Source organism: Lissotriton vulgaris, chromosome 3_2 (genome assembly GCF_964263255.1).
Source record: "Lissotriton vulgaris chromosome 3_2, aLisVul1.2, whole genome shotgun sequence".
Taxonomy (NCBI): Eukaryota; Metazoa; Chordata; class Amphibia; order Caudata; family Salamandridae; genus Lissotriton; species Lissotriton vulgaris.
Genome location: NC_141690.1, coordinates 126,287,868 through 126,315,212, shown reverse-complemented (window position 1 = coordinate 126,315,212; position 27,345 = coordinate 126,287,868).

Sequence of the window (27,345 nt, the reverse complement as noted above, 5' to 3'; positions counted from 1 at the left end):
TAAACGTGTTACTCCATAAAATTCAGACACGAAAGTCGAATGCCAGTTTTGAAAACGTCACTATTTAACAGAGGCCTTAACAGACATGCCCAGATGCTAGTTTTATAGTAAATAAAAGTAGTTAAAAAATATGAAATGGAAAATGCATGGACGCCCATCACCATTTCCACACACCCAGACACCGGCCCAACAAAAAGAAAAATACCCAGTTCTGGTAGTGAGAGGGATAGGAGTTTGCAATATTTGGAAAGTGTTAATAAAACCAACTTGAAGTCAGTATTTTCCTTGATGCAAATTGAGCGGATTACATCTGAAATCCCTGGGTCACCCCGAGGACGGCTGTGCCAGAAATCAAAGGCTTCTGAGGAATACAATTTTGCTAAATAAATGCGATTAATGAATGGAAATTAAATTATTTAAAATGTTTTCTTAAAAATATTAAAATCTTGTGATCTTTTGGAGAAAAAAAACCTGAAAAGACAGACGTTAATTTAAATAAAGAAACTTTGATGTAATTCTAGCAAAGCATGTCAACATCTTAACACTTTCATGTGATGATGGTGATCTACAAATATACGGAAAGTAGGTTTATTTGATATTATTTCATCTGAAAGGACTTCAAATACCCTTGTCTACACTGAACACTAAAATACAGTGTCAAAGCCACATTTGTAAAATAGGTAATTCCATCAATTAACGAACAAGCGTTGGCAAAAACAGTCGAAGTGGATTACATTTTCAGTTATACGCTAACGCATTGGGCCTCATTTATGAAAAGTGATGCATCGCTGCGTGAAAACAGCGATGCGTCACTTTTCATTGCGCCCTCCTTGCGACACCAATGATGTATCATATTTACAGTATGACGCATCATTGCGCAAGGAGCTACAGATACGTCAGTATTTCTGACGTATCTGTATGGCGCAAAAGTGATGCATTGCTGGAGTGTGTCACAAAAGTGACGCAACTCCAGCAATGTGTCCTTTCACATGGGGCAAGTCCCATGTGAAAAGGCCTGTGTCAGTCTTACGCCTGCTGTGAGGCAGGCGTAAGAAATTGACGCATTTGCGTCCTAGAAGTTGTGAAATCTTATAGATTTCACTGAGTCACTTCTAGGACCTTTTCTTGCGTCAGAACGCCCCCCTGCATACATTGTAGCTGGTGCAGATATAATGTAGCGCAGGGGTTTACAAAGTGACGCATCTACCTAGATGTGTCACTTTGTAAATATGGTGCAACAAGTCACATTTTTTACGCTGGTGGTGCGTCACAAAAAGTGATGTATCGGCGGCGCATGGAACTTGTAAATAAGCCCCATTGGCTTTATCAATGTTGCATGAGGCAAGGGCCACATAGAGCAGCTACTGGGGGAGTGAGGCACACAGAGGGACAGCAGAGGTGGGGCAATGTGGAACAAGGAGGCGCTAAACAGGACGCGGCCACATAGATGGGCAGCAATAGAGAGTTTGGACAGCAGGGCCACTTAAAAGGTCTGAAGGCGGGAGGGGGCTACATAAGGGATGCTTAAGGTGAAGCTAACCAAAGTCCAACATGGCTGCGTGGTGGAGAGGCCTCAGGGCTTTGCTGGGCACAAAATGGGACTCATGTGCACTGTCCCAATTCAGGTATGTGAGGTGGATGCCAGGTGATACTGCGAAGTACCGGGAAATATACAGTGGAAATATAATGGCGCAAATAGCAGTGTCTGTAGCACGTTGCCTATCCCCATTGGACAAGCTGGCGCAGGTCCATATGGCACCACAGAGAGAGGAAACAGCACTCCACGTGGTTCAGATCCAGGGATTGGAAGCACAGTGGTCCAACATATGGGAGCTCCCTGTGTCTTGGATTGGCTCTCAGATCTTGGATCAGGAGGTACACACACAGCAAGACAATTACCATTGGGCCTTATTCCTACCTCACTCTTACTATATATTGAGGGGACATGGCAGACTTACCACTTTCTGGACAGTGAGGGTTGTTATTGATTTTAGTCCGAAAACAGGCAAAAGTAAGAGAGTCATATTCCACGACTGTCCTTTTTTTCAACTGAGTGCAGTTACAGGGCAAAATAGTGAGTGTGAAGGGTAGATCAGCAGGAATCTGGCTGCATGCCTATGACTAAGCAGTGAGAGCCCGCCAGCCCCGTTGCTACACATATATAGGAGGGCTGAACGTTTTTTTTTAACTGGATCATTAACATAAGCCTACAGGTAAAATATAAAGCACCTCCACAGGACTGTTCTGATAGTTATGCATTTGGCCTCTTTCCCCACAGACCACTCCCTCTGAAAGTGCACACCAGTAAAGGAAGTTGTCCCTATGGCACCACTGATCCTTACGTTCTCCCAATATCTGTCTATCCATTTATCTGAATGTAGCTATTGACTGGACTGGCCCATGCCTCAGTGATACTCAAATATGTATGTAAACAGGTTGGTGGATTTTGGCTGCATAATTAACCTAGAAGGTCCACATATCCTGCCCCTGAAGCACTGCTGGGTGATTACTTATTTGAAAAAAATTTAGATTTTCCTCAGCCTGGTGGACAGAAAATTTGAATTTAATTAAAAATATGGATAATAATATGCAATCTCCTTTATTGCCACTAATCACAGCCACCTCTCTAAAAGAACATAGGATACAGACTTGATCTGCCCTGGCAAAATTCATTTAATGTGAAAAAGGCTTATCTCAACATTTTTCCTTTTCCTTGAGGCCTCACTCTTTTTCTCCTCATCAGAGGCTCTCTCTCCAGCTGACCAAAGTCCTCCTTCTTTAGTACTAAGACCCCTTGCCTTTAACAGAGTGTCCAGTTTCCTCTCCATTCTTCTTCAAACTTCTTCAGAAGTTTTTTCTATCAACATTCTTTATCCTGTCCTCTGTTGTGATTTGCTTGAAATGCTTGACCATAGATTGTATAAGGTCAGTGGAATGTTGTGAGGACATGAACTGTGGTGAGCTCACGAGTGGAATGTAGTAGGGTGAGATCACAGGTAGAATTTTGTGTGTGCATTGAAGAGAAGGACATTTGGGGAATAGTCATTTTTACCCTGCTAATGCCTGGAATTCTGATTCTGAAAAATAAGTCTTTGAACCTAAACTGCGTGTCGTTTGGTTCATGAACGTAACACCCTCCATCATATTTTCCTGCTCTTCCCGATCCCTTTTGTCACTCATTTCAGCTGTAAATATACAGTAAACAAAATACTAAAATCCATTAAAACACTCTCCTCTGTCAATAATCTCTCCAGCTCTGCCACTCAATCTCTCACAAATATGATGATAATTGAAATGAGGAGCTCGAGAGTGAACCCGATCTGTCAAACCAGCATTTCAATATGTTTTCAAAGCAAATTGTTATATGCTTGTTATTACTTTGTTCCTCCTTTGTTCTCTCGTGCTTGCAAGCACGAGAGATCTCTGCCATGGTTCTGGAATTCAGACCTTCAGTTGTGAGGATTCCTTGAACGTCACTTTGGACGTTGGCTTCCTCACGACTGGACGGCTCTGGTTGTGGGTGCATTTCCTGGAAATTGTAACCAGAAATAAATACCAGTTTGGACCTACGCTAGTCTCTGACTCCTACATTTAACATATTTGGCGACGATCGGGATTTTCCCGCACCCACCGCCAGTCAAGCCTTCAGGACTCACCAGAACTCGACCACTGTTCGTCTCCTGCTTCCTCAGCGAACCAGCCTCCAGTCCAACTCTAGTCCAGGTCGTATACTTTTGGACACTTTCCCCGTCCATCACCTGGCTCCCGGCATGGATTCCTTTCTTTTTTCCTGGCGCTGCTTGTTTCTGCCAGTTGCTGCCTCGCGCCCAGTCACGCGCGCAACATTCTAACTTTTGCTCACGCTGCTTCACACGCGCTACGCTACAATCTCAAGACAAGCCCACCGCCCTTGGAAAATCACGTCGTACCGTATCCTTGACGACGACGCTGGTGGCCATTTTCGGCGACCTTCAAAGCCTTCGCCTGGTATTACTGTGCAGCATTAAACACGTTTTGCTGTGTTTCATTTTATTTTCAACCACAGCGATAGGCACGCTTTACTGCCTACCATGTTTATTTGACCTCTTCATTTTAAGGTCATTTATTAACCACAGCGATAGGCACGCTTTACTGCCTACCATGTTTATTTGACTTTTTCATTTTAAAGTCATTTATTAACAACAGCGATAGGCACGCTTTACTGCTTACCATGTTCATTTGACATTTCATCCTCATTACAAGTCTTCAAGTGACCACAGCGATAGGCACGCTTTACTGCCTACCATGTGTATTTGACCTTATTATTCCACGCTTACAGTCATTTATTTACCATTGCGGTTGACACCCTCCATTGTCCATCTCAAACTCTGTCATATTATATTTTCGTCTTTCTTATCTCATCTCACCATGGCTTCTTCTCAACAGTTCCAAACACCAGCTCCTTTCCTCCAAACTCCTGGAAAACCTACTCTTGCTTGGCGCAACTGGCTCAAAGGCTTTGAGAACTATTTGGTAGCCATCGATGCTACCAAATATGATCCTCCTCGCAAGGTTGCCATTCTTTATGGTTGTTTGGGAGTTGCCGCTCAACAAGTTTTTGAAAACTTACCCCATATTTCTTCTCCCGCTGGTGAGTCTGGTGACAACTGGAATGTTTACCAAGAAGCCATTGCTCACCTCAATAAACAATATGACGATGAGCCCAGTATTGTATTAGAACGTCATAATTTCTTCAAACGTAAACAGAGCATTGATGAGAGCGTAGAAGACTATATCGCTCAACTCAGAATCCTAGCTTCTACTTGCGACTTTGGTGCTAGCACAGATACCTCTATCAGAGATCAATTTATTTTTGCTTGTTTTTCCAAAAAAATCCAGGAACGTTTATTAGGATGCAAAAACCCTTCTTTAACTGAAAAAATTGATATCGCCAAGGGGATTGAACGCGCAACTTATTCCTCTAAGATTCTACAAGAAAGCATATCTCAACCTTCTGTTCATTTGGTCGAACAAGCTTCTGGTTTCACTTCCATTGACCTTGTTAACAATTCTTCAAGACAACTAAATAGGAAACCTCTCACTTGCTACAGATGCAGATCTAGGAATCATCTTGGCAATTCTCCCATGTGTCCTGCTTCTGGCAAAAATGCTCCTCCTGCAAGAAAATTGGTCATTTTCCTTCTGTTTGCAGGGGTCGCAAAAGATTCACTAGAGTCAATAATATTGAGTTTCAAGAAAATGTAGAGTCTTGTTCCACCAGACTTAATGATGTTATGTTGTCAATTGAATGTGATTCTCTTGAATTTACTAAAATTAAGAGTCCCTTGTGTGAATTGTTGATTGGTACAATTACAATCCAGGTCAAAGCGGATTCTGGTTCCCCCATCACCATTTTATCTGACCTTACGTTTTATGCTCAAGGCATTTGGCGAAAAGGACATCGATATGTTGGGTTTCTTTTATTCTAACATTGCTTGTCTAGGCAGATACACTTTCACCAAAGTTTATGTTGCCCTCATGGGCAGGGATGTCGTAGGTTGGTTTGATTTAGCCAGAATGGGTTTGATCCTCAAGCCTAGTTCTGATCAACCCATTGCCTTAGGCGACATTCCTCATGACTATTATACTAGTCATGATTCTGGGAACTTCGATATTTCAGATCTTTCCTTTCCCATAGTCAAAATAGACACCTTGCTGAGTTCTTTCCCAAACTTATTTAAAAATAAGGTTGGTACAGTGCTTGGTTTTAAGCATGAAATTCGACTTAAACCCAATGCTCAGCCGGTTGTCCACAAAGTCCGTCCTCTTCCCTTGAGCGCTAGAGATGAACTTAAAAGCGTTCTAAAGAACCTCTGCGATGAAGGAATCATTACTCCCTGTGACTCGTCCGAATGGGTTTCCCCCATTGTCTTAGTTCGCAAGAAAACTGGAGAGGTGAGATTGTGTGCCGATTTACGTTCCCTAAATAACAATATCATCGTGGATTGCCACCCCCTTCCTAAAATTCATGACCTATTGGCTAATTTGGGTGGGGCTAAATTCTTCTCCCTCCTCGACCTTATATCTGCTTATCACCAGATTCCCTTGTCCCCCAGATCTCAGGAGTTAACAACGTTTATCACTCCCTTTGGTGCTTTCAAGTACCTTAGGCTTCCCTTTGTCTTGGCCTCTGCAGCCAGCATTTTCCAAAAACTAATGGACAACCTGTTTCAAGACATCCCTGGCATGCAAGCGTATCAAGATGACATCTTGATCTACGCCAACGACTCTTTTCAGCATAATCACACTCTTAATACCGTTTTACAAGTCCTGGAAAAAGCCGGCATGACTGTTAGACACGACAAGTGTAAATTTGGTGTTCAAGAGTTAGATTACTTGGGCCACTCCCTTTCTCCCAATGGCATTAAACCCAAGTTCTCTTTAATTAAAGCCATTCGAGATGCTAAACCCCCCAAGGATCGTGATGCTCTTCGCTCCTTCTTGGGCTTATCCGAATACTACGCCAGGTTCGTTCATGGTTACGCACAGATTGTTAAACCTTTAAGAACACTCTTGAGAAAGGGTGTAAAATTCGTTTGGTCTCAAGACTTACAAAAAGTTTTTGACCAAGTCAAGAAGATCATTGAAGACTCACCTGCTTTAAATCCTTTTTGTGACGGCTCCAAGTGTTTTATCACTGTAGATGCCAGCCTTACGGGTTTGGGTGCCGTTTTAGGACAATGGGTCGAGGGCAAAGAACACATGGTTGCCTTTGCATCCAGAACACTTTTTCTTGCTGAAACCAGGTACAGCACAATTGAAAGAGAAGCACTGGCTTGCGTTTGGGCAATTCAAAAGTTCAAATCTTACATTTGGGGTCGGGAGTTCGAGATTTACACAGAGTAGTAGTTTGTTTATCTTTATTAAACTACAACTCGGGACGCCGGTTACCGTTTCATTCATTAGTGTCCGTTTCCCAATAATTTTGCCTGATGTTATAATGTTACTGTTAGAAATCCTATCTTGCTTATTACATATCTTCGTTTACGGCTGGGTTTAAATTAAAGTTAAATCAAAGAGGATTTCTTGTGTATGCCCATTTCCGTGTTCCTAGAGTGATACAAATCCTAAGGACATATTGATTATTCTAATTTACAGCCATGTCTTTAGATCCCTGTCTTCAACACATTTTATCATATGTCAATCAGATAGTAAAGCAAATTATGAAACATATGGCATTTCGTTACTTTTACATTTTCTTTGCCATATTTATACATCAAGTATACAGTGCTCATTACTCATATTGTTTTATTTTATCTATGCACATAGTACACAAAGATTCTTAGGTCAAACATAGGTATTCATCTCTATTACCTAATTCAGCAATTCATTTGGAATTATTAGCATCAATCAAAAAAACATAAATATAGATATTTTCGTTATTCATATTGTCTATGGTCTACAGAGTTACAAATATTATGTCCTTTATTGGTTACTGTTCATTGTACCTGAAACACAATATATATGCCCATATGTATACATAATTAGTGGGTTATCTCGAGTGAGGAAATTTCCTTTATAGCCATTACATTCTCATTGTGCCGAATTTAAACTCTCATTGGTTCTTACTTATCTATGTAGTTTATCCAAAACCGAATTATTTGGTCTAGATATTTATTTCCTATGACCATCCATTTTGCTATGTCCTCCTATTAAACCACCTAGACTTTATTCTCAGTCAGCGATTTAAATTGATCTATGGCAGCATATGCTCATGTCGTCAGCTCAGATCATTCTATTTTATAAGTCTTTCCCATTCTTCTCGGCAATTCAAGCCAGAATGGTGGGTTTTGAATTTCGACATATAGAATTGCTCCCTGATTTTGCGTTTCTTTTGTAAATCGCCTCCTCTCACTGATATTCTTATTTTCTCAAGAATGAACCACTTGGGTTCATCGGCTCCATGTTGTGCCGATTTCCAGTGATCCACTAGTGGTGCACCCTTTTTGAGATTTTTGATTGCAGATCTGTGTTCTGTCAATCTCTGTCGCATTTCTCTCCCTGTTTCTCCAACATAACATTTGTTGCATGGGCATATGAGTAAGTAAACTATATTGGATGTCCGACAGTTGACATGATCATTCATCCAATGAACAATTCCATTCACCTCCACCTTATCTGATTTTAAAATGTTACTACAGTGAGAACATGTTCCACGGGGCAAGTTGCCTCTTATCGGAGTGTTATTTATGATGTTTCGTAGACCTGAAGATTTAGGTTCGCGGAAAGTCTGTACTAGCTGGTTACGTATTGTACGGTTTCTTCTGAAAGCATAGATTGGTTTTGCTAAAGGTATCGAGTCTTGTTTGTTAAGTAAGGACCAATTTTTGTTTATCAAATTTTTGACCTTGTTGCTGTAACCATTGTAGTCAGACACCATTACTATTCCATTTTTATTCTCGTTATGTTTATCTTTTGGTTCAAACAAACTTTCTCGGTTGTAATACTTAGCTCGTTTGTATCCTTCTCTGATTAAACGTTTGGGGTATCCTCTTTGTGTTAGTTTTTCTTGTAAGATGCCAGCGTGTTTCTCAAATGAGTCTTTATCACTTCAATTCCGCCTAATGCGTAAAAACTGGCTAAACGGAATGCCATCTTTCTGGCAATTTGGTTGATAGCTGGTATGGTGGAGCAGGGTGTTCCTGTCTGTCGGTTTTACATAAAGTTCCACATTTATCAGTCCCTCTTGTTCTTTGATTTTGATGTCTAGAAAGTCCACTTCTTGTTGACTCCTAGTGGCAGTAAATCTTAAGTTGGGGTCTCCACAGTTTAGCCAATTTAAAAACGATATTAGTTCATCTTCTTCACCATCCCAAATGAAAAAAATATCTTCAATAAACCTTGACCAGCATCGTATATTTTCATAAAAGGGGCTCATTTAATTGTATATATGTACCTTTTCAAAATTGCCAACGTACAGGCATGCCAGGCTGGGAGCACATGTGGCTCCCATACTGGTGCCCTTCGTTTGACAAAAATAATCTTTTTTGAATAGGAAGATGTTGTTTTTTAAGAGGATTTCTATACATTCTACTATGAATCTGTTTTCAACTGTCAGTTCCTCCTCTTCATTTTTTTAAATTTTCTCCATCATATTTATGGTATCCTGCTGCGGAATGTTAGTATAGAGTGACTCTATATCGAGACACACTAGCCATTGTGTCATTTTATTAAATTCAATACCCTCTATTTTTGAGATCATATGGGTAGTGTCTTTGATGTAAGAGGGTAAAAGAGTTACTAGAGGTTGTATGAAATGATCCACATATTTACTAAGTGGTTCTGTTAAAGACTCAATCCCCGACACTATAGGACGCATTGGAGGGTCCTCCATGCTTTTGTGGACTTTTGGCAGTCCATATAGTGCTGGTATTTTGGGGTAATCATTAATCAAGAAGCGGTATTCCTCTTCGTTTATGACACCGTCTTCTTTAGCATATGTGACTAAATCTCTAACCTTCTTTTTCAAATTGTTCCATTCTGTAGCACTGGACAGTTTATAGTGGGCCTTGTTGTCAAGCAATTTTAACATGCGTTGGTCATAATCCTCTGTTTGCATAATCACTATGATTCCCCCTTTATCTCCTGGTTTCACTGTTATATCTTCACTAGTTGCTAGATTTTTAGTGCTTCCCTTTCTTTTTTGGATAGATTATTGGGGTACCAAGGTTTTTTGTTAAGTATTTTCTATAGACCACTTAACACTACTTTTTCGAAAATGTCGACCTCAGGGCCAACTAGAGTGATGGGTGGTGTCCAAGTTGATGGGGGTTTAAGGCCGGACTTATTGCTAGATTCTTTTTCTGTTTTATTCTCAAAGAATTTTTTTAATCAAATTTTTCTGAATAGGTCACGGACATCTTTTTCTTTGGTGTACCTACAGCCTTGTGTGCTTGGTGCAAAACCTAAGCCCTTTTCTAGAACGCTAATTTCATCCATGGTTAGAACTTTGTTAGAGAGATTTATGATTGGGGCTTTCTTGTGATTGATAGTCTCTATTCCCAGTCCTTGTGGCTGCGGGTTCGCATATAAGGTCTCTTCAATGTATTCCCCGCTTGGGTATTGCCGGGAAGTCCCCTCCCCCGGGTCCTGAAGCCCCTGGTTTGGCGTCTCTGCTGCTGGCCTAAAAAAACGGTGCATAGTCTCTGCTGTTCCCTGTTTCATTGTCTCTTTGATCTTTTCTGTTCCTCTGTTCGTTATTCCTATCTCCTTCAGAGTCTGAGCTATTATATGATGTATCAGAAAAGGTGACATTCTTCTTAAAGTATCTGTTTTTATTGTATTGTTGTTGGTTACCTCCATATTCAGTAGGTGCTTGTTGTTCATAGTAGTCCCTCTGCAGAAAGGGGTAAACGTTTTCTACTTTGTAGTTAGCTACATCTTTTCTTAACTTGTTTGTTTTTTTATTTATCATATATTCTTCATAGCCTTTAATATCCTCCTTTATCTCCTCTAATTTTCTTTTTGCGTCTTCTAGGGCAGTGCTTTCGTTCAGTTCTTTTTCAAGTTTCTCGATCTCTTCTCTTTCTATTATTATTACCTCTTGGGCTGTTTCTATAATAAGCAACATCCAGTCCCCACTGCACCTGTTCGCGATTAGAGTCCAGTTTTCTTTAAATTTTTCATTCTTTGTGAATAAGCCGGGTTCATTTTTAATTTGAAGCCCCACTGGTATTACCCCTTTTTTACAATACTGTATAATGAATTCTGAGTGTAATTCAGTGCGGATTATTTTTTTCTATAGGTTCCATAGTTTATTCCATCTGTCATCATCTTTACTTGACAGGGTCATGGAGTTGATGGTTTTCGAAACCTCCTCCTGTTAGTTTCTTGAATTGATCTTCAGAGAAACCAAAAATCCTCAGTGTATCCATGTTTTACACATGTTTACACTCTCCAGCTACTAGAGCTGTAACAGTCTTCAAAGAAGAGAGTTTCCCAGAAAAACCAGAAAGGACTGGGTATCAAAGTAATAACAAAAGCAAGATTCCTTTCTGTGTCATGCTGCGGCTTAGTGACCAACTAGTCTACTAATAATGTGTTATGTAACTGGCTGAACCGACAGGTTATATAGGTACTAATTTTTACTCCACACTAGAATAGTTTTCTTTCTCTCAGCATTTTATTTTCATTGGTTAAAAACATTCTTGTAAAATTCACAACAAAGTATATCATATCATGCATAAAAATTGAGCGTTCCCTAGTCTAATACAGCATAAATCCTGTTCTTGTTATCGCTCAAAAACATAAACTCAAAAAAGCAAATTAAGTATTTAAAAAAACCAAACTTTTGGCATATATTCAGTAAAAATTCATGCACTATGTATTGAATCAAGTAGTCCTTTTGTCGACACGTTTCGGTGCGTAGGGATCTTTATGGCACCTTCTTCAGGACAGACTTTTGGGTACAAAAGTATTGTGCTTCTTTCTAAAATTTAAATAAAACCAATTAATATCTAATTTTATGCTGAGGGTTTTTTTTAAACTATCTCTAAAGCGTTAGTCGCTCATTGTACCTTATATATCAATGTCTAATTCTAATGACCTTCTTACTTTTATAGCCAGTATTTCAGATAATCCAACTTCTTATCTTTAGGGATTATTCCTCTTTTTTAAATACTTAATTTGCTTTTTTGAGTTTATGTTTTTGAGCGACAGCAAGAACAGGATTTATGCTGTATTAGACTCGCTATTTTGCGAGGAATTACATTTAAGGAATCTCTATTTGAGATTCCTTAAATGCAATTGATCATCCATTTAAAAATTGCGAATTCGCAATTTCGGCCCGCTATTTACCACCAAACCTCGTGGTAAATAGCGAAAACTTAGAGAAATGCTTTTAAAAGTATTTTTCTAAGTTGCATGTTGCACACACACATGTCCTTTAGACATGTGTGTGCGCAACACCTGTTTCAATTTGCATTTAAGGGGTGCCACAGGGTGTCCTTTGGACACCCCTGGCACCCTTTAAATCGCTATCTTATTTGCGATTAGCTAATTGCTAATCGCAAATAAGGAATACTCCCCATTCATTCCTATGGGCCTTTTGGCCCATAGGAATGAATGGGGAGTTATTCCTTATTTGCGATTAGCAATTTGCTAATCGCAAATAAGGAATGTGTAGGAATCGCATTTTATTTTGCAAATCCTACATGAATCCCATTTTGCGAGTCTGTAATAGTGATTCCTTATGAATCGCTATTAAAGACTCGCAAAACGGGTCTTTGATGAATCTGGCTGAATATGTCCTGAGGACAGGGTGTATGGTATTTAAAAAGTAGGACATGCATATTCACAATTTGACATGTCTTGGAATTGAAAAACCTCCAGATTCGTTTTTCACTCTAGCAAGGCTGGCTCTCCTGTAGTGAATCACTGGATTATGTTATAAGAATGTATAATGCTTAATTTCTGTTGGGGGCAACTACAAAAGGATTCAAGGACCTAACCATCATCATCTATAACGTTTTGTCAGTTTAAAAAAAAATCATAAAAACAGCGCAACACTATACAATTACAATACATAAAAATTGTTAGAAAACACACACCCTTCACAATCTTCTAAATAACAGATACAATCATCAAGGACTTATGGTAATACTAATTGACTTTGCAATTTAATTAGTAAAGTTGGATTTTGCATTACCATTTTGAAAATAACACTTTTAGAAAGTTGCCATTTTCCTGCCTAAGCCAAATGTGAATATCCACCGAATTGCTTCCATGTGGTGAGACGTGGATTGCGCCCAGTTAGTGGATAAAATGCTTGGGTGTGGAGAAGTGTTTTTGTTCCTTGGTCAGGATGGCCCTGGGGGTTGTGAGGTTGTGGGCATCCCCTTCCTGAGCTACTAAGGGGGCCTACCCTATCACTGGCAAATATAGTGCAAACCTAGGCCTGCTTTCCTTTTTCTTCATATTCAGCTTGGCTCCAAACCCAGTGGGAGGGGGTGCTGCCCCCAAATCTGGATTGGAATGAAAACAAAGGAAGGTTTGTCCATTATCCTCGCCACATACCTTGTTAGAAATGGGATTTCTGGTTGGCTAGGGCATGCGTCTAATTCAGGCAGAAACCACCACTCAATTCAGGGCAAGGGAGTTACATGCTGAAGATAACCCCTGCTCACCCCCTTGGTAGCTTGGCACGAGCAGTCAGGCTTATCTCAGAGGCAATGTTTAAAGCATTTGTGCAACACACACAGCAGCAACACACTAGGCACACTACAAAAGAAACTCCACACAAGGTTATATAAAAAATAGCCTTTGTATTATCCAAAACACATTAGAATCAAAATCGCACAATATACACTGTGCCAACTTGCACTTGCCAATATTCACAGGGGATTATATACATGACAGGGCCAATCGGCCACTGTCAGAAACACCACAAAACACAAGTAGTAAATAACACAACCAGTAACTACTGGTACAATAATGACTTCAGCATTATATCACATTAGCATTAGGTATAGAACACATTATGCATAAATCACAAGCATTAAACACATTATGCCACAAGCATCAACTTAGGGCCTTGCGCCCTACCAACACTAACCCCAGGACAACTGGCCTTCCTTTGGGGCCCAATGCCCTTTGTCCCGAAAATCTGGGCGCTAAGCTGCCACTTGCAGCAAAAGCAATGTGCTTCATGCACTGGGGGCCAAGGGGTGATTCTCAGCCTCCCTTCTCTCACGGTGCAGCTGGGAAAGCATCAAGCACTGCCACCAACCATGCCTAGGGGGGCCCCCTTTCAATGGTGTCCTTCCGGTGCTCTCAATTGGCACCAATCATGCAGCAAAACAGACTTTGCCCTGGCACTCTCCATGCCTCTTAAGTCCTACTCAGGGAACCAAAGTTGCACCCAACTTTGCCAAGAAAAGAAATGCTCCCACGTGGCAGCTGCCGTGCTTGTGGTGCAATCTTGAAAGCAGCACTGGCACTAACTGTGCCTCCTATGCCCCACTCACCAGGTCTCCTTGCAGGCAAAACAAATGGGTGCTACCGTAGGCACCAACAATATTCAGGCTTCAGCCCCACTTACCGGGTCTGCTCAAGGACTTCTCCAGTCTCCTTGCTGGGGTCGTTGGTCCCAGGGGACCCGCCTCTCTTTCCACGACGGGGAAGGCAGAACTCCTCTGGCAGCCACACATGGGGCTCCCACCTGCACACAGGGGCTCGCCTTCCTTGAACTGTCTCCAGGGGCTTCCTCACAGCTCTCAAGCTGTGTGCTAGGCTCTCACCAGCTCGGGCGCCCCGCCTACCTCCAGACAGCAAGATTGCCTTACTTTCTCCGGTCCACCGGGCCTTGATGTTGGCACCGCCCACAACCAGGCAACTTGCCTGGCTTGCTTTTTGTCCGCGAGTCTCTCTCCGGCTCACAAGTGTGGGGTGGGCTTCTGCCAGTAAATAAACGCAAAGGCGGGGTGGGCTCCCACTCCCATAAGCAGCGACAGTGTGGGGTAAGCTCCCACTCTGCTGCCGAAGTACCCACAATGAGGGGGAGGCTCCCGCTTTGTTGGCTTCAATGAGGGGTGGGCTGCCGCTTCCTCTGGAAATTTGGGGGAATCTCCACGTTGGGATTCCCTCTGATGATGTTTCAGCTAAGGGCTGCAGAGCCCTCGCCCTCCTTTTGAAATGTTGATATGGTGCCCACGAGGTGCTAAGGCCCCCAACAGTTTCAGGGCAAAGGCTGGGCCCAGGGTCACAAGACCGTCCAGCAGGGAGGCAGTCCCTTGTGGCTGTTCCTCCTGGGACCCAGCAGCAGCAAGTCACAAGGAAGCAAAACACAAACCTGAAGTTACAGCCCCAGTACTTATGCTAATTTTTTCTTTGATCTGTCCTGGCACAGGGCTGGGGAACCAATCTCAACTGGTTCTGGGGGGTATTGGAGCACTTTGTTTACAGGGCTCCTCTTCCCCTTTGTCAGGTGGGGGCTTGGTCATCAGACACACCACAGGGTGGCAGAGCCAGCAATCACCTAGGCAGGCACAGACCTATTCAGGGTCAGGGAACCACTCCTCCCACTACTCCAAATGCAGATCTCCTATTCAGCATAGCGCTGACTCACCCTGCGCTCCCTGGAGCCACACCACCTCACCAGCCCCTGTCACTCCAGAGCCAGACATGCAATACACATCAGGCAGGCAGACACATAGCACACAAAAATGACAACTTCGAAAAGTGGCATTTCTAAAATAGTGATTATAATTCTGTGCACACCATTGTGCAGCATTTATTGTTACTATTCCAAACTTACCAAATTTGACCACGCTGCTCCTCTCATATCAGGAATTACCACTGAAACACTTACCAGGGAATCCCGAATGCATTCCTATGAGAGGGCGGCCTCACAGCAGTGAGAAACTAAAATGGCTTTTTGACACTACCAGGACATGTCACACACTTAAGGTACATGTCCTTCCTTTTACCTACAATGCACCCTGCCCATAGGGCTAGCTAGGGCCTACCTTAGGGGTGAGTGACATGCAGTAAAAGGGGGGTCACCGACATGGCACACTCTGCATGCACGGGCCCTGCAATGGCAGAGGCCTGAGACAGGTTTGAAAGGCTACTTTAGTGGGTGGCACAATCAGCGCTGCAAGCCCACCAATAGCATGTTGTTTACTGGTCCTGGGTATCTGAGATACCTCTGTACAAAGGACTAACGGGTAAATTAAATACGCCAAACAGGGGCAATAATCGTCCTCAGCTTCTCCGGTTCTTCTCCTTGGCAAAGGTTTCCTCTTGATTTCCCAGAAGTGATCTACAGTTCTGGGGTCTGGGTCCCACTTATATACACAAATTGTTTGTGCTCTGAAGGCAGAGACTGTCCGTACTCAACCAAAACCAGTTCTGTCCTCACTGGTGCAGCTTCCTGTCAGGAGGTTTAGACAGCATTGTTGAAAGTAGACCTGGCCCAGGCAGGTGAAAGGAAATCTCCTCCCCCTACTTCAAATTCAACCCAGGTCGATTCATCCCAGCCGTGACTCATCAGAATGCCGGAGCCACTGCCCTCTTCCAGCTCCTGTTACTTCCAAGCCAGACATGCAATACATAAACCTAGCAGAGGCACACTAGATGGCTAGGCAAGAAAATACCTAATTTCTAAAAGTGGTATTTTCAAACACAGAATGTGAAAATCACCCACAGTCAAAGATGCACCTCAACATTCTGTGTTCAGGCACACTAAACTTTATATTCCTATCTTGCTCCCAGGTTCAGTTATGTTTATAAGATGTTATAAGCAAACTGCCCATTCTGGCCTATGGGAACAGATAGCCTTGCAATAGTGAAAAATAAAATTGGCAGTATTTCACTATCAGTACATGCCATACACATCAGGGCATGTCTTTCACATACAATGCACCCTGCCCACAGGGGTACCTTGGGCCTACCTTAGGGGTGACTAACATGCAGAGAAGGGAAGGTTGTGGGACGGACAAGTGTATGTACTTGCAAAGTTGACATGGCAGTCCCAGACTGCACACAGGCTCTGCAATGGCAGGCCTGAGTCACATTTTACAAGCTGCTTCTGTGGGTGGCACAATCAGTGCTGCAAGCCCACCAGCAGCATTCCATTTACAGGCCCTGGGCACACATAGTGCACAGTACAAGGGTTTGACAAGTAAATCAAATATGCCACTCATGGAATCACTAATCCATAACACAATTTACAAAGGAGAGCATATGCACTTTGGCACTGATCACCAGTGGTAAAGTGCCCAGAGTCATGTAATAAACAAAATCATGTCAGAAACAATACAGGAGGGAGGCAAAATGTTCTGGGATGACCCTGCAAAAAGAGCCAAGGCCCACAAACAACATGTAACATAAGGAGCTCTGTTACAGAAGCAGTAACTCACAGACCTATTTACTTTACATGCACTTTGTTATCTGCATGGTACACCTTCTTAGCAGCAGGCATTTTAACCCACTGCACTACCTTTGGATGAGTCAAAACTTCCACTAGACAAACCTCCGGTCTCTTTCCAGGAAGAGGAATAATCATGGGAGTTACCTTGACATTTTAAATGATGTCTGAAAATTGCTCAAGGCCAGGAATGCGGCAGCAGGTACTTTTAAAATAAGAACATACATTTTGAAAAATGACGCCTCCACCCCAAGTCAATCCCTGGTGCGGTTGCACCGATCGCACCAGCCTAGAGCCGGCCCTGACAGTATGTAATGACTTTCTTTTTGCTTTTAGTTGTTTCCTCAGTTCCGGGGATTGACCTGTCGATTATCTTTTCTGGAGAGTACTTATTGAACTCTCCAAGCATTGTTCTTCCATAAAAGTCTCTTTGCATTTAATGGCTGAATCCTGCATCAGTGTTCCCCTCGATGGGACCTTGCCAGCAGCCTAGAGTTAGGGCAGATATCTTCGGGTGGCCTTTTTACATTTGTATATTGCTATGTGAGATGGGAGTCTCTTCTTGTCTTTGAGAGTCTTAGATATGGATAAATATCATCTGTCTACAACTCAATTGTGTAAGTTTTTGCAATTAGGTAAACATCCAATTAGTAGTACAACATATAAAATTGTAGAAGCTATTAGACAACAGGAAAACATTGGATCATTATACAAAATATTACTAGAGGTAAGAGTTGATGACTTAGAGAAGTACAATTCTAAATGGGGAACCTGACTGGGAAATCCCTCAATTAGAATAATAAATATTGATCGATTTGTCTGGGAGGATCCTAATGGCAGCTAATTTAAAAACCCAACATTATAAAATACTATTTCATCTGTATCATACTCTTGTAGGTACTGCTTTGAATCCCCTTGTAGGATCTACAGAAAGATTTTTATCAGAGATCATGGGAATCCCTGTTAATATCCCCAAATCTATGATGTTGTTAGGAATCGGGGAGGAACTGAGCCAAGGGAAACCAATGTATACATTTTGCTACTCAATTTTTATGGCCATGGTGGTGGCACGGATATTAATAGCTTCCTTTTGGCTATGGCAAGAGGCTCCATCTTTTGAAATGTGGGGGGCCAAGGTTAACTATTTTTAATAGGGAATATAGTCTCTATTCTGTTAAAGGACCAAGAAAAAGAAAATTGAGCTTACAGGTATGGGGGCTTTGATGGATTATATGGCGGGAAAACGGTTTTTGTTTGTATGAAATCTGTTATTTTGATTTATGTAGATTGAGAGCAATATTTATATAGGATCATGAATGGAATGTTGTCTGTCATTGCTTGAAATATTCAAAGATGGATTTTTATATGTAGAAAAAAAGTCTTATATATCTATTTTGAAAAGGCAAGAAGAATATACCAGCATTGCAAGGACAATCAAAAGTAGAACTTTTTTTATGTAAAGGGTCGTTCATTAGTATATAATGTATTTTTGGTTAAATATAGGGTAACAAAATATCTTATGACATTTATTTTAACTTTTCAAGATGCAGCCCAGCAGCCACACTGCTCTACAACATAGCTTTAAAAACATTGTCAAAGCCGATAGCTCTTGCTAAACACTTAGAGGTCCCAAAGAAAAGACCTAGTGGCTATGCCAATGCTTGCTAGTTTTTGTTCTGGAATAGTCTGTTGCTTATTGTGCTTTCCTGACAAGGAAAAACTGTGGAATAGCGCATGACCTCTTTGTCCATGTAACAGAATGGCAGACCAATTAGTGTTGCACTTTAACTTCTTTTTCATCTTTTATCACACATTTTTTCAACTCGTATTTGGTCTTTATAGTTGGTGGACAAATACAGTTTATTTATTTTATTTATTGTGTCTTATATCTAGAGCTGTCTGTTTTAGAACGGATAATCCATTGGCAGACACCAATTGTTTTGTTGAAATTAGGTGGGGTGTCTGCTATTTGCGTCAATTTGGCTTTTAAAGCATAGTGTACAGTTGTATTTCATTTTGTGCTTTTCTTGAAGATTGAATAAAGATTTTGAAACTGAAACTGAGTAATTAAGAGCAATATGTAATATGTAATTTAGGCCTACACCATAATTACGCTTACACCTTAAATTAGCTATATATATCTTGGAACTACGGAAAGTATTGGTTAAGAGTTTGTCATGTTTGGGGGGGTGTGGTTTCGGCGCCGTTCAGGATGGCCACCTGAGGGAACACCTCCGCCGCACCGATCTTCTTTCCACCAATTTTCTCCTGCTATCAACGTGACTGTGGCCTCTTGTCACCACCGATATGCATCAGAGTATTTGGTGCTCCTGGTGAGGCTGTTTTGAAGTTTTCATCGTATTGCGCTCGATGATGTTTTGCCACGTTTCCTCCAGCGCCATTGACCGCCATTTTGCGGCTCCCCTCAGAGTTATGTCGTGGTATGAAGAATTTACCGCGTAATGCTCGCGGTACTTCTGAGGAGCTTTGTATGGCTGAATCACGCTGATGACCTAACAAAATATGCTGCCCAGCCTGCGTGTTTTATTGCACTAACTGCAATATGCTCGTGGACATTGTGGTGGAGCTTTGCTAAAGGGAATGTTACCTGTTACCTGACAACCTGAATTAGATGCGCAGCCCCTCTAAATCATATTTTTGCTACCATGTGAAAACGGCTTGCTGAGGTGCACAGCGCATCGGCTGTAGATTAATTATATTGTCCCCAAGTTGAAGTGTGGTGATATTTTTGTATTGGATTTACACAGACCAAGTAGTGCCTTCAGCGCTATTCCTGTCAGTCGTCAGAGGGATTACTTTCGCCGCCCCCACCTTTACTTCATCATCCTCTCTATCCATTATTGGGTCTGTTGGATTCTATCAGCGACGTTATGTAGCGGTTACCAGCGTGAGGCAGTTTTGTGGTTTTCAGCGTATTACACGAACATTACCTCATCTGTGCCTCTTCCTATGTTATAATCCACCATTTTGACTCCCTCCAATGACATGAATGACTATTGACATAAAGGTGCCGTCTCTCTGGAATAACCAATTGCCTCACTTCACAACTACATTTTATATTTCATCAGAATTTCATCATTTTTCTACACCTCCGGGGTACATTGCACTAGTTCATATGACTTCAGAGCAGATTGTATATCAACTCTTTCTTTCTCTCATTCATTGTTTTGACTTTCTACTCATGTTATTCTCCACGTCTATGGGTAAACTGCGCAAACCCAAATTTGTTTTTGTACCATCCAACTCTTCCCGTGCGTCAACCTCCTCAATCCCAAGCTCTCCTATTGCTGAAATACAAATGGCTGGCGCAACACCTAAAAGCTCTTCCTCTCATCACTCTACATCTACCAAGACCTCTCCTCCTACTACATCGACCAAACGCTTGAAACAGGATCCTCCATCTCCGGATAAATCATCTTCTAATATCTCCATGGAGTTAATCATGGAGAAAATTCGAGCCCTGTGCCCATTTGTTGAGGAGACTAGTAAAGATATGCAGATCTTGAAAGAAAAGTGGTCCTCCATGGACGGCAGACTTACCTCTGTAGAATAGCAAGTTACGAAAATTCAAGTCAATTCACAACGTATCTCTGCTTTGGAGAAGTCTGTCCAATCTCTTCAGCAACATATGGAGGATTTGGAAAACAGGAACAGTCAAAGTCAAAAAAGTCAAAGTCAAAAGTCAAAAGTTTTTTATTTGCTTTGGTACTCAACTGAGGACCACAAATTTAAAAACAGATTACAGAATATAAACATAATCAATATAGTTTTAGAAAAGATTTTAAAAATTTGTAGAAATTATAACAAACCCATTCGTCAGTCGGTCGTTTACATAATGCTAGTAAATTGTTTACTGTAGTAATATTGCATTTCTGGTATATCGGCTTAAGATATCGAGCCCGTGCTTTAACTACACTTGCGTGTGGACAAACAAATAAAATATGCACAATATCTTGATCACCACCAAAACAGAGTTTACAGATAGGGGAGTCTCCTGGTGACCATTTAGATGTGACAGTGGAAACTGGGAGAATGCCTAATCGCAACATAGTTATGGACCTTCTTGCTCCATGTGTAAGGCAAAGCCCCAGGTATGGCCGTAATTGCTTATATTCCAACGACTCTATGTAAGTTTTATATGTGGATAACTTACTACAATGCATAAAGTCGAGATCATAACTTAGTCTTGGAATAAAGCATTTCAGGAAAAGTTTTAACTGGGGTTTTGTCCATGATAACAGAATATCTTCAATCAGGTTCGCTGTTTTAAAGGCTTCAGACATGTTCTTAAAAAAGTTAAGTTGTCGAGAATCTGTTTTAAATATCTCAGTCTTCAACAAGAATCTCAACGTTCCTTCCTTTGCGTGCAAAATGTTGTACGCCCATCGAATAACATTTGCCATAGCTGTTGCATATGAACTTGTCAAAGCAAATTCCAATCTGAGAGCCTGTACAGATGTTGATGTAGAAACCTTTAGTAATCTTTTCAAGATCTTTCCTTCGGTAATTTCCATGAAAGACCATTGTTTTGTAGGTAGATGTTCAGTTGCATAGGACAAGACCGAGGGTATTTTTACTTTATACACCTTGAGTAATGAGGAGAAATGCCTACTTCCTGTGGCAGTATACATTCTAGAGAGTGCCCCGGCATGGATTTCAGATTTTTTCTTTAGATTGTTTATATGTTTAAGATTTTGTAAGTTCTTAGTAAAAATCCTGCCAAGGTAAGTATATTCATCTACTTCCTCTACTCTTATCCCATCAAGGTTCCAGTGATATTTAGCGCTTTTTTTCCGGCCAGAAAACGCCACTACTTTTGTTTTTGTTAGATTAGGGATTAGAAAATGTTTCTTCGAATAAACATTTAAAGAATCCAGTAAATTTTGAAGACCAAAAGGGGTGAGGTCTAACATAACTATATCGTCTGCGTAAAGCAGCGCGTGTATGCTCTGAAAAGCAATCTTTGGTGGCAGGCTCGAGCATTTTTGTAAGTAAGATGGTAGATCGCTCAGATATAGTGAAAAAAGAATTGGTGCAAGAAGACATCCTTGTTTAAGACCATTCAAAGTATTAATTGATTTCGTCAGACCTTTTTCACTTCCCATTTGTACCTGGGACCAGGTGTTCGTATGTAATGTGATTATAATTTGCAATAAATTTTCAGAAATCCCCAGTCTTTTCAGTTTTTTCCATAACGTTGGTCTATCTACGCGGTCAAACGCAGTGGAATAATCTATAAAGGCAGCATACACTGGTTATGATTTCCTCCCAATGTATTTATCGAGAATAGTCTGAAGTATTGAGATATTATCTGTTACTGAGTGATTGGGACGAAAGCCAGCTTGAAACTTCGGTATTATTCCATTCGAGAAGCACCAGGCTTTTAGTCTGTCCAGTACCTCCGCTGCGAATATTTTACCTGTAGCGTCCATTAATGCAATTTGGCGGTAATTACTAGCAATATTTCGATTCCCTTTTTTGTATATAGGGATTATTGTACTTCCTTGCCATGATTTAGGTATTCTCCTGGTACAAAAGATAAGATTAAAAAGTGATGTTAACATCAGACTCCATTCCTTAGGATTTGACTGCAGAACTTTAATCGGTATCAGGTCAGGACCTGACGCTGAAGTGTTCCTGGCATTTCTTATATGATTTTCAATAGAATGTGCTGTACTTTTTTCTATTGGTATTAAGTTGCTTTCCAGACAAATTTCAGCAGCATTATTGTCAGTCTCAGTTGGGTTCGCTTTATATAGGTCAGTTAAATAGACTTCCCATTCCTGGGGTGGTACTGGTATGGCATATAATTTCTTTTTAGTTCCAGTTATTTTGGCTATCAGAGACCAATATTTTCTTAGATTGTATTGTTTCGCCGCCTCTTGAATGTCCACCCAATTTTTGTCTTGTTGCATTCTTTTTTTGCTTGTCTTCTCCCTACTAAGTTGATTTTTTAACTTATTTATCTCTTGCTGTATAACAGGTGAGTAATCTAAAAATTGTCCTTGTATAAGTTTATTTAATTTCCTCCTGTGTATGTTTTCATTAGAGTTCTTGTAGACTTTGTTTTTGCGTGGTTTCTCCCCGTTAAGAAGAAATCTTTTAAGGATTGTCATAATACATTCGAAGTTTATTATTTGATCTTCCGAGTGTATTTTGGTTAAAATGTTGTTTTGTAGAATCTTTCCATTTATATAGTCTAGTGTCCCTGAATTCCAGAAGATTCGTCTCTGCTTTTTATCAATTTCAATATTCCCCTTATGGTACATAATCGGATTAGACAAAGCTGTTTTTATCGACCAACCAGTGTTTAGGCATAAAAGCGCATGGTCGCTTTCTTCTGTAAAATTTACTTTCAGGTGATGGAATGTGTCCGATATCTCTATACTACATATTAAGTAATCGATGATAGAAGAGGATCCATTTCCACGCCTTGTGTAAGATGCCGGTCTATCACCTTCTACGTTACCATTCAAGATTAGACCGTTTATATTTGGGAGTGATGCTAATAGCATTTTCCCTCTTTTATCGGCGACTTTTCCTTTTGGGAATATTGGAATAGGTAAATCTATTGACTCATCTTCGTATATTTTTGCCCATTTGCCAATTTCAGTATTAGAGAGTTTCCCGTTCACATCACCCACGATTAAGTACGGAGTATTAGCTCGTTCTTCAATTATCTTGGATATTAAATCTATGGTTTCTATAAAAGATGCATCCTGTGATGTGCCTGGAGGATTGTACATGTTGAAAAACAAGAGGGCTTTTTTTTGGTCAGAAATATTTGTTTTTAGTATGATCTTGATGCATTGAAAGTTGTCAGATTTGGAGTCGATTATTTCTTGAGACCATTGATGTTCCTCGCTTAAAAGAATAGCCAAACCTCCCTTGGCATGACCTCTGCTAGTTGTTGTAGCTGGGATAGCATAAACATAGTAACCCTTCTGTTTGAATGAATGTATTGCCCATGTTTCCTGTATGGCTAGAATGTCAGGGTTATCTTTTAGTGCTGTAGTCATTTTGTTGGATAGTTTTCCGGCCATATTCCACGAGGTAATCTTTAAGCTACTGTTAAACAGTGCATTGTAATCGATGTACTTGTTTGTTGCTGTTTAAGGCCTCTGATATCCAGGCCCAAGATTCTGTTGTTTTTCTGGCCTCTTTTTCCTCATGATATTGGGTCCATACATTCCTTTGACCATTATTTACCTGAATTTTTAGAATATCCTTCCTAGAGGTAGTTCGCCCCAGTTCAACATGATCAGAGATATTTGTAGTCCAATTGTTTGAGTGGGTATTGGTAATAATGTTTTGAGGACAAGTCGATTTGGTTATGAAGTTCTTTGGTGGAAATATTTCAATGACCATATTTATGCAATATTTCTTTTTCCCTTACAATGATCCCGGGAACAACAGTTGACCAAAAAGCTACTTTCGCGATTTTTTGATTTTCTTTTATAGGAAATGTGACTAAATCTATTTCTTTACTAGTGATGGATTGTAGCGTATAGATTTGTTGCAACAAATTGATTATCCTTTCTCGATTTAGCGATAGATCATCAGTAGGAAAAAGTTCTTCAAATTGTAAGTATTTGGTCGAGGGTTGATCACCACCGTGGGGTTGCAACTTATTAGTTCTGCTTTCTCTATTTGTTTGATCTATACTGTTTCTAAGGGGAACATATTCAGGTGCTTTATGATTCAGATGTTTTATGGGCAATATATTTGTGGTTTCATTTTGTTCCTTTACCATAGATTGATTAGTTGTTACCTTTTCCAGAGATCCTTCCTCAATATTTTGATCAATGTTTTCGTTTTCAAATCTGATCTTTCTGGTTTTCTTTTTATTGATTCTTCTTAGTGGCCTCCTATTACTCATTTTTCTTTTTGATCTTTTGTTACATTTCTTTTGATAGGGTTTTCCATTTCCAGCCTCATCTGATACAGGTACTAGAGTAGTTATTTCATTTCCTTCAACGGTATCTTTTATCATTTTGGTATTTTTAATCGAGAAGATCGGATACTCTTTGGCTATCGATGAAGGTTCCTCTCTAAACAGTTTCTTTAGAGAGTATATTCGGTCCCCATTAGGATTTTTCTGGGTCGTAGTGTTAGCTAAATGTACTGATTTTTGATCAGTGGTTTGAGTACTGTTATCACGTTTATTTTGAGATTCAGGAGTTGGAGTTTTTGTTGAAAGGAACAATTCAGAGAGATCTTTTCTTTCCTCTTGAGTCTGTATACTTTTTGTTAATTCAATATGTTCTTTTTTCCTCTTTTCTTCTACCAGAAATTTCAGAATGCCAATTTGAACATCCAGAGTTTGATCTGAATTTTCTAAGATGTTACCTAAAAAAGAGAGGACAGATTCAAGTATTTCCTGTAAAGTATGTAGAGACTTTGAGACAGGTGTCGCCATGTTAGTAGAGTTCATATTATTTGGCAGAAATGTATCCAATGATGTATCCAAGTCTATTTTGTGATCAAATATTTGATTGTGAGATTCAGTTTGCGGGTCAGCTGAGTTAGGTAATATCTCAGAAATATTTTCTATCGGTTTTATACCGTTTGAGTAGGGATCCTCGATGTCAGAAAGGTGATTTATTTGTTTTACCGGTGTGATGGTGATTAATGTAGAGGAGTCAGGAATCAATGTTTGAGACTCCTGTGTTGGACAAAATATCTGAGGTTTTGATTGGGAACCTTGATCACTTGAGATTGAGATAATCTGTGCATCCGTAGTAGGCAACTCAGAAGCCTCTTTAGCTGGGTTATTTTCCATTGTTATAGGCGATTCACGATCAGGTAGACAAGATTGATTTTTTGGAGTAGGAGCTAAGAAATAATTACTAATAGCTGGTGTACCAATTAACCGACCCTGTTTTACTGCTTTTACGGAACTTTGCCTTACTGCTTCCTCTGTACCCATTCTCTTCATAAAAATGGTACGCGATCTTAGTTTTTTATATGCCATAAATAATTATCACGGTCAGATAAAGTATATTGTAAATAGTTACCGTGATGTTATCAGATGTGTTGTTTATCAGCGCCGGTAGTCAGCGACAAGTACTTTAAAAAGAAGAAGCTTTTCCACGGTTTCGCAGATTTCTCTTGGTGACAGGGACTATATGACTATCAAACTTTTTAATCCAAGTATTAGTTTCACAGCGATAAACAAGGAGATGAAAAAGGGGTGGCCCGTCCCGTCCTTATGCGTCCTTGGACGGCCTCAGATGGCCCGCCCTTTGTCCGGGCTTCGTCCCGCGCTTGGTCCCGCGCGCGTCCCGCGTCGCGGGAGGCAAATCGATTTTTCAACGTTTCGTCAGTGGGCGTGTCCGTGGGCGTGTCGCCTGGGGGAAGAGGAACCAGCTGACCCCAGCTGGGATTTCTGGTCCTCGCAGTCCCCCAGGTTAGGCGCTCTGTATTTTTACCCTTGCCTCAACCCTTCTGACTCCAGCTGGGAGCGGTGGTCAGAGCGTGCGGATTGCAGCTCACGCTCACACCAGCGAGTCAAGGGGAGGCTCACCACGGAGCAATGAGAAACAGAGCGTCAGCTCAGGCACAGCAAAACGGGATACAGTCAGCAAGTAGGGATAAAGATCCCTCGCCAGGCACAAATATGCAGCAGTTCTCCAAATCCAAATAGCGGTGAGTGGCGCCCGCGAAGCGGGTGTCACGAATCTTTGACCTGCCTCGTCAGTGGGCGTGTCCGTGTCGCCTGGGGGAAGAGGAACCAGCTGACCCCAGCTGGGATTTCTGGTCCTCGCAGTCCCCCAGGTTAGGCGCTCTGTATTTTTACCCTTGCCTCAACCCTTCTGACTCCAGCTGGGAGCGGTGGTCAGAGCGTGCGGATTGCAGCTCACGCTCACACCAGCGAGTCAAGGGGAGGCGCACCACGGAGCAATGAGAAACAGAGCGTCAGCTCAGGCACAGCAAAACGGGATACAGTCAGCAAGTAGGGATAAAGATCCCTCGCCAGGCACAGATATGCAGCAGTTCTCCAAATCCAAATAGCGGTGAGTGGCGCCCGCGAAGCGGGTGTCACGAATCTTTGACCTGCCTCGTCAGTGGGCGTGTCCGTGGGCGTGTCGCCTGGGGGAAGAGGAACCAGCTGACCCCAGCTGGGATTTCTGGTCCTCGCAGTCCCCCAGGTTAGGCGCTCTGTATTTTTACCCTTGCCTCAACCCTTCTGACTCCAGCTGGGAGTGGTGGTCAGAGCGTGTGGATTGCAGCTCACGCTCACACCAGCGAGTCAAGGGGAGGCGCACCACGGAGCAATGAGAAACAGAGCGTCAGCTCAGGCACAGCAAAACGGGATACAGTCAGCAAGTAGGGAAAAAGATCCCTCGCCAGGCACAGATATGCAGCAGTTCTCCAAATCCAAATAGCGGTGAGTGGCGCCCGCGAAGCGGGTGTCA